The sequence below is a fragment of the Mastigoproctus giganteus genome, chromosome 12, assembly GCF_048544385.1.
Source record: "Mastigoproctus giganteus isolate SK-2022 chromosome 12, ASM4854438v1, whole genome shotgun sequence".
Classification (NCBI taxonomy): Eukaryota; Metazoa; Arthropoda; class Arachnida; order Uropygi; family Thelyphonidae; genus Mastigoproctus; species Mastigoproctus giganteus.
The window spans coordinates 154499806-154509037 of NC_143586.1; positions in this window are offsets into that span (position 1 = coordinate 154499806).

Genomic DNA, 9232 nt, shown 5'->3' on the forward strand with positions numbered 1-9232 from the left:
TACTTTGTTTTACAGCTGAAATCTGGAGCATGGAATCCAACAGTGTTCTCAAAATATGGGAGCTCTTAGACTGGGAAAACAGACAAGTCTACTCTTCCTACAATACTTCCAAAACTTCAGTATGCAGTCACTGAACAACTGCACAACCAAAGAATTCAAGTAAGAAAAATGAAAGCCTTTCTACACCTTTGGTAGCAGACCAGGACCACATCAACATCTGGGCTGGAGAATACTGGCAAGAAATCTCCAAAGCATCCCACTGCTATGCTCAAACCTTAATAGACTTGGTCCATTCAAGAGATATTTCCCAAATTATGTTCTTAATATTCTAAACAAATTACAGATTAATCCTGATCTAAGGTCAAAGTAGTGACAATAAACAAACTAAATACGTGCATCAGAAGACAAGTTTGTTAGTTTGTAATTCCAATGCCTAAAATCTATGGCTCAGGAACTGATGAAACTGAGAACAAGCATGCTTCCACATGGTGTTCTCAGTCAACAGACATTCCCAGTTTCCTCATTCAAAGGTGTAGAAGCGTCCAAAGTTTGCACTGAGCATGTGAAAAAGAAAACAAAAATGCAGCTAAGATAATGCATAAAGATAACTGAATAGGAATATTAATTAAATAAACAATAGTAACACCAAATGGATAAACAGCCTTGAAGAGAATTTGTCACTCACCGTTGTAACACTTTATTTAGTGTTCAAGTCCGTATAAATAACATCGACCCACTTGCCACGATCAATATCCATGGAAGCAAATTGCCAAAAGGTGACAACGAATCTTCGGGACGAAAGCCATGTTGACCTTGAGTTAGAATTGGATTGAAGTATACAGAAAGTTTAATTTGAACCATTGTATCTGCTTTTTTACTATGCTATTAATGAGCATTATTGGACGTTAATTATTGGCTGAGTTTGGAACTCTTTTATGTATTGGCATAATGTCAGCTTTTGTTGAAGGAGCCAGGATAAACATCTTTAAAAGATTCGTTAAAGATATTTTAAAGTGGTACCGTTAAATTATTGTAGCAGAGTTTCCAAAACATTTATCGAATACCATCAGGTCCCTTGGCATAATAATTTTTTAAGTGCTTGATGGTAGACTCTAGTTCGAATACCTCAGTTTGAATCCTGTCAATGACGAGAGGAATTTTTAAGGGTCTTTTTCACAACATTGCTGAGTTAGTCGGTCTTAGGGTATTTGCTACACCAAAATCGTCTCTTAGAAAACTTTCTGAACTCTCATCCATCGAGAAATTATCCTTATCTGAATCACCGGAAGTATCTAAATATCAGCAAAAAGATGAAAAACATCGATTTTGATTTAAACCCGATTTTTTAAAGCATTTTTCGTGATGATTTCCATGCCTGCAATTGTGTTTCTTGCCTTTTGCTTTCATTTACTTTGAATACAAGAGAGAGAGAGAGATTCCAATTGGGTATTTTGAAGGAGACAGACCTAGTCGAATAGAATTATTAGGCCAATGACATTTGCTTTGCAGAATTAAATATGGTTAATTACAAAGCATAATTCATCAATATCCGCGAAGAGTTGTTTACATAACCACTATGCGATAATTTTATCCAGAATGAAAGCATTATCAAGATTCAAAACACTCCTCCTCCCCCAGAATTGTACCTTTACCAATTTAGGAGGTTAGCCTCTATAAGATACATCGGAGCAGGCATTCGATTTAGCTGCATAGATTGTTAGTCCATTTATCCATGGACTAACAATGCATGGATTGTTAATCTTTTATCAGGTATTCGGCGTGGTCAAATAAGAATATTGTACTGATACAGCAGATAAACAATCACTGCAATATCCTGTTTTGCTTCTCGGTGGCACGAGATGCTCGATATCCTCTTCCAAATTACTGGATATACTTCCCAATGAGGTTAGTCTACGGTGGGTTGCAGGACATGATGAAATAGAGTTAGCCTACTTCATGTATTCATCGTAGCTGCGTGGTCAAGCGCGAGAATGCAGCAGCACACTAAATACAGTAAGCCATCGCATTCATGTCGGAACGATTAACTGTAAACTTCTCAGACCTAATGGTTCTGCAGGATGTAAACAGAAAACTCATGATGAACAACACCATGACAATCAAAGCAAACGGCAAACATGGATTTGATCTTCGATCGAGACATTCTTGCTTTCTTTAAATTGGGAGTTTTCCACTTCATGGTTTGACCCTTACTTTGTGGATCATACTGAAAGACCCAGGATTCATCTCCTGTTATCATTGAATTCAAAAATTTAATGACAATTCTTTGCTCTAAATTACGCCCACTCATTTTTCCTCCGAAGGGTTAAAACAGTGATTCACTTAAAGAGGCACAAAACTTAACCGATTGCAAAGAAACTAAAACTGATCTGTACAGGAAAAAACAAGCTACCGCATGATATGAAAGTTGTTGACATGCGCAATAGTAAGACGTTGGAAACCAACGATTCTCATTTCATTTTAGCCGCATCTTGTATTTCAGACCTTGCTCACGACTTCTCCAAAGTATTTTTGGATTTTTAGCCTTTTTACCAAATGGAATTGAAAGAGAGATAACAGAAAAAGAAGGTGAAAGCAGTGAGGTTTATATTAAAACTTTATAGTAGATGAAACATTTTATCTGATATGTGGTTCGTTATTGCGTCAGACAAGGCTTAAATGCATGGGAAACAGTTAAAGCGATGAATGAAGTGTGTGGTAATGAGTGTCTTGGTAGGACGGCCATATTCCAATGTGACTGAACTTTCCTGTGTGAGGTGGTTTTTCCATCAATACAATGCAAGGTCCAATATGGCTGCTCGTATTGTGCAGGAAGTGATCAGTGACATAGGTACCGAGGTTCTACCACATCCCCCTTATTTACTGGAATTAGTCCCGTGTGATTTCTTCCTGTTTTCACGTCTGAAGAAAGCTCTGAATGGCAAGCGTTTTGCGTCAGATACAACGATGCTCGCAGAGCCACAACGGAAGTATTTCGCAGTCTTTCGGAAGTTTGCAAGAAGCATTTAATGCGTGCGTACGATGGTGGCGAAAATGTGTAAAGTTCAAGGAAGAGTATTTTGAGAAGGAGAAATCTACAGAAGATTCAGATGATGATAATAAAGGTAAGATCTTGCACTAGTCCAAAAAATCAAAAGAAATTTCTAGAATACTCGAGAATATTCCAGAAAGGTATAGAGGACTTCTGAACCTGGTAGAATATTGTAGACGATTCCTTAACATTGTAGATGATTCTAGAATATTCTAAACAGTGGAAGTATTGTTAGTATTAGTAATGGCCACATGGTGCAAGGAAGCCCATGTTGCACCAGCCAAAAAAATAAAAAATAAAAAAATAGTAAAATAATAATAAGAAGAAATAAATAAAAATAATAATTAATAAATAAGAGAAAAGGAAATGAACAACCTAAGCGTTTCCCTCCTCCCGTAGGTAATATCCAGCTGATCTTTGAATTTCCCCAAACTGTCAGCCTCTACCACCCATGTAGGCAACTTATTCCAATAATTTATAACTCGTTGGCTAAAATGAAACTTCCTGCAGTCCAATCTAAACATTTCCCCCCGTAACTTGAATTTATGTCCCCTAGTTCTAGCATCATTTATAATCTTGAAAATTTCGTCCTCATTCATTTTACTGATATCTCTCAGAGCCTTAAACACCTCAATCAAATCTCCTCTAAGGTGTCTAGTTTCCAAACTCTGCAACCCACATATTCGAAGTCTTTCTTCATAAGGACGCCCTTTTGCCGATCTCACCAGGCGAGTTACCCGTCTCTGGACCCTTTTAAGAAGAACAATGCCTTTCTTTAGGGGTCTCCATACTTGAACACAGTATTCCAAGTGTGGTCAAATCTTATATGAATGGGATTATAACGTCATTTTCTATACTAGCAATTGTTCGATGCGTCATCGAATAGGACACCATGGGCCTTCCTTGCAACCTGTCTACAACGCTCAGAGAACTTAAAGTTTGACCGTATTGTAACACCCACGTCCCTTTCCTCCATTACCGGCTTTAGTTCAACTCCACCAAGCGTATAAGTTATTTTCGGGTTACTGTTCCCCTGGTGCAATACCTTACACTTTGTTGGATTAAAGCATAGCTGCTATTTTTCTGACCATCCCTGAAGTCTACCTAGGTCATTCTGAATCTGAAGTCTATCTAGGTCATCGTTTCAACATTATAGAAGATTGTAGATGATTCTATAGTGTTTCCAATAATACAAATTGAGAAGTAACTTATAAAATCAAACGCCTGTTATTCAGAAAGAGTATTTGGGAAGTTTCGTGTGTTACGTGATAAACATGGAGAGAAATAAGGGACTGAATGTTACAAAAAAGAAGAAGTGCTATTTATAACTCTGTATAGAGAGGGCTATTCCCTAGAAATATTGGCAGAAAACTAGATGTTTCATTTAAAGGAGTACAAACTACCATTCGATGATTCAAGGAGGCAATTTAAAGTATAAACCAAGATGAGGACGAACATGCCTAACAACGGAAGCACCATATAGACTATAACACGGATTTCTTAACGCAACCGACGACTTAATGCACCTGAAATCCGAGCTGAGTTTAATGGGAAGAGAGAAACTCCCGTGTCTACATCCACTGTAAAACTTCTTAAACAAGCAGATCTTCATGGTCTTGTAGCGTTTCCAAAACCCATATTAAAACCGGAAAATCGAAAGAAATGGTTGGCTTGAGCTAAGAGCCATCAAGCCACTGGATAATTGAAGAGTGGAAAAACATAGTGTGGACGGATGAATCTAAATTTGAAATTTTTTGATCTAAGAGTAGACTTTATGTAAGACCATCAACTGAAGGAGAAATGGTGCCACGTTTTTTAGTGCCTACAGTCAAGAAGGGTGATGGTTCCATCATGATCTGGGGCTACTATTTTTCTGGAGTAAGTGACATCGTCAGAATTGAAGGAATTTTAAGAAAAGAAGGCTATAAACACATTCTTGAACATAATGCAATATCCTGTAGACTTCAACTTTGTTGAATAAATTTTGTATTATAATGAATTATGGTGTGGCCACTCCAATCACCCGACTTAAACCCAATAGAGATTTTATGGGAAACTTGCAGATCGCTTGGAATAATGTTAGTCAAGACATAAAATTAATTGCCAGAATGCCACGTCCGCGTAAGGCAATGATAAAATCTCGTGGAGAACATTGTTTTGATAAAAAAATGAATATCGTTGTTAATATTAATCATTTAAATATATTTTGCTGTAAATTTTTCAATATTTAAAAAAAAAATCTTAAAATTCCTTCTAGTGTGTTGTTTTTATATTAAACCCTACATTGTCATAGCTAATTTCAAAAAATTAACGAACACTTGTCACTTCCACTGCTCGATTTATTAAACTTAAATGGAACCTTCCCAACAATTTAACTTCTGTTTGAATCCTGCCAGAGAAGGCACAAATTGCATCGCCCTTTAATCTCTTGCCTACAGACAAGGAAAGTTGCAATTAATAGTTGAATTTGGATATCCTGTGGTTTACACCGTTGCACCACACGAAATAGCTTCCAGATGGAGCCTTAAATCTCTTGGTCCCACGGCAGCAGCAGGGAACTTTTATCTATTCTTTAATCTCCATTTATCGCTACGCGTGTGATTGTACAGGCGGGATTTGGTCACGTGCTTTCAAGTGTGCAATACGATAGAAGTTAGCTGTCGCCTCACAGAGAGGGTAGACAAGCAACAAATGGAAAGTGACCCTCAGATTAATTACAGAGATGTTAATCTCCCTCCGATATCTCACTTTTCCGATGGCAGATGCACGGGCAACTGGAGTCACTCTTCTGTTCCTGATATTAAAGCACCAAAAGTCGAAAAATTATATATTTTTTTAAGGTGTTTGGGTGGGAACAAGCCCCACCCCTGTAAATTGCTTAAATAACCAACACAAAAAATAATTCCATCACCATCAGATGGTGAAAGGTTCGGGAAAAATAGATATGAAAAAAGATTTTGGGACTTAAGAATTAATATTCCAGGGTCACCTGGAATATTAATTCTTAAGTCCCATTGTTCCCTCACAGGGTTTCCCCCTGTTAGTCAGTCTCTGGAGAAGGTTGAATTACGGATTTTTTATTCTAGAAATTTTGGTTTTCTATCCTTGAAAACAGCCCAACCGAACAAGATTTATAAACTAAATATGGGTTCGTTAACGCTTCATGAATTTAGTTGCCTTGGCGAGAAATCAAACACAAATGACCAACATTTTATTATTATATAAACGGTTAAACTTGCTACAACAGAGACTACCAAATTCATCAATCCATTATCTGACACCAGATTATGTTCAGGAAAATAAGCGAATTCAGCATTTGCCACAGCAGTGCATTGAAGCAGATTGAGCACAGTGGACGATTAATGCATTAGATTCGATTAGATCCTGCAACGATCAGGTCCTGAGGATTTTCCAGATTTCAGTTGGATGGTTGTTGTGGTATCAGGATCACTTAGACAAATCGGCTCTATTCGAAATTTAAAAAAAAATAACAAAAAAGGAATTCGAATCGAAAAAATCGAGTTATAAAATTCGAATATTCGCACATATTAACAACTATTGATTTATCCTTTTCCGTTACAAGATTTTGAACCAAATTTGAGGGAGTACTCAGGAGCTACAATGGTATTACTAAAATATTTTTATAAAAGGAAGATGATTCTGTTTCTAAAGGTTTAAAGTAACAAAGAATCGACAAAAATGCCATTTATAAACGTTTTTAGAACATTTTTAAATAAAAGGTACAGGGGCAGCGTTATTGGATGGTTGTAGAAATTTCAATTTAAAGACGATTCAAAATCCAAAAAGTTTTAGAACATTTAAAAATACCTTCATGTTGTCCATTTTTAGGACAAAAAAGAGCGATTGAGCCAGTAAACTGTAAGAGTCATTGAAATCAGAGGAGCATGGAATCCTATTTACTCAAACCATAAGATTTCGTCAATGTTTCCTCCATAATAGTTTTTATTAAGAATTTCTAAGGAACAGCAATGACTTTTCAGGTACTTCAAACCCAACAGAATTAAATAAGAGGGACTCCACAAACTCAATTATTCACTGACCTATGGTGTATTGTCACCTTTCTTGCGTGGCAAATTCCTTTTTGACAGCTCTTTCGACACGTTGACAGTGAGCGTCACATGTCACCGGTCACTCCGCGTGCACACGTGGTGTTTCTCAGCAAAACACGGCAACTACAAGAACAAAAAATGGCGGGTTTCTTGTCAGTGGAACAGACATGTGGGACACTGGGATCTGGGTGCACCTGGCTGCACAAAAAAGGGAATAATAGAAAATAGTGGCGTTGATGCGGAAGATAACAACGCCTCCTAGGCGAGATGTTGCGCAGTTCGAGCTGCGGTATAGTTTTCCCTGAAAAGCGGTCCGCACACGGTCTGTTGACTCCCCAACGTGCCATGAAATTAAATTATGGAGGGAAAAATATATTGAGACGTTTTAACTGCCGGAACGTATAGGAGAGAAAGGGAGAGTTTACACTTTTTGTTTTATTCATAAGACACGTTGCCCACTCGTGTGCTTTTCTTTCCCCACTATTTGAACCCCTCGATTTTTCATTCCTCCTAATTTTTTCGAAATACGCGTACTGTGATCACCATGTCTGTTCGTCCATCCACATGTACAATGACTCCCAGTGGACGGATTTTCACCAAATTTTATATTTGGGCCTTTTACAAAGATTTTGAGAATGATTCCGAATTTCATTGAAATCGGAGAAATAGAAATCTGGCAATTATTATTTATTTATTTATTTTTCATACCCATTATATTCATAGGCTATCCAAACACCACGAAAAAAAAATAGAAACAGCAACACTTTTGATTTAATATCGATGAAAAGCAAATAGGAGGAAGTAAATGCCTGTAGGATGAGAAGTGGATCGAGTTTAACGGCGACCACTCAGCTACATCAGGCCATAAAGGTAAACTCCAATAAAGCAACGCATTTTTGTCTAATAACTATATACACTGTGTATATATGCAGTACAACGCCTGTTGCAAGTGCTTCATATGCGCATCCCTAGCGCCGGCCCTGCTCTTCGAAATGTATTTAGGGGAGGGTTTCATTTTTAAGTTAATTGGAACACAGGCATGTTTGTATGCTTTTGTAGAAACTTTCGTTGGTGGGACATCCCAGTGCTGTACTGGGATGTTAAACGTAATTGCCTCATAGCATTTGTGGAAGTCTTGGTTGTCATAGGTTGTCTACTCTTGGGATTGGACGATGTTTGTTAAGCAGGAGAGTGAAATGCAAAGGAGGGATTCAATATGTCTGTTTTTTTTTTTATGAAAACCCCAAACACGAAAGGTGTTAGAACCTCTCGTGGGTTGGAGGTTGAGAAACGGCAGTCAAATGAATAAACGAGGAAGATGAAAAGTTGGTTCTGCGAGTTTGAAGTTGGACAGTAAATGGATGTTGGCTGGTGACGGCACGTGTTCGGACTGTTTTGAAAGAGAGAGCGGGAATTATAGAAGCCAATTCAGAAGAACAGTGCCCATGGAAGTATCTGTAGAAGAGGCAAGCAGCAGAAACAGTAGGTCTATGAGACAGTACAGTGAGTGGAGAGACTCTGTTAGAGATGAATCATTAATTAACCTAACTGCCCTCTTTTGAATGGAATCAAGAAGCCTGAGAGAGGTTTTGGGGGCACCACCCCAGATGTGGGAACAATATTCCATGGCAGGGCGGATTTGCGATTTATACAGAGTGAGCAGCTGTTTGGAAGAAAAGTAACGCCGAGAGCGAAAGAGAAAACCAAGTTTTTTAGATGCAGAGGAAGCAATATTTGTAATGTGCTTGTGCCAAGAGAGATTAGAAGTCAGGGTAATCCCCAAAAGAGATATATCATTTTGCCTAGAAATCGGAGTGTCAACAAAGATAAGCATAGGGACAGAAGAATCCTTTTTGCGAGTTATAAGACAAGACTGAGTTTTAGAAGTCAACTAAGTTGTCTTTGTCCCACTGGAGAAATACCTGGAGATCGGCATTTAAGAAATTGGTTGCGGATATTTGAGAAGTTGAAGCTGATTGAGCAGAGCAAAGTTCTCAAAATGGAAAGTGGAATGCAATGTGCTATCATCGGCAAAACTATGGATAGGGTTTCCAGTCAATGGAAGAAGGTCATTAATACACAAGAGGAAAAGAGTGGGGGAAAGAACTGAACC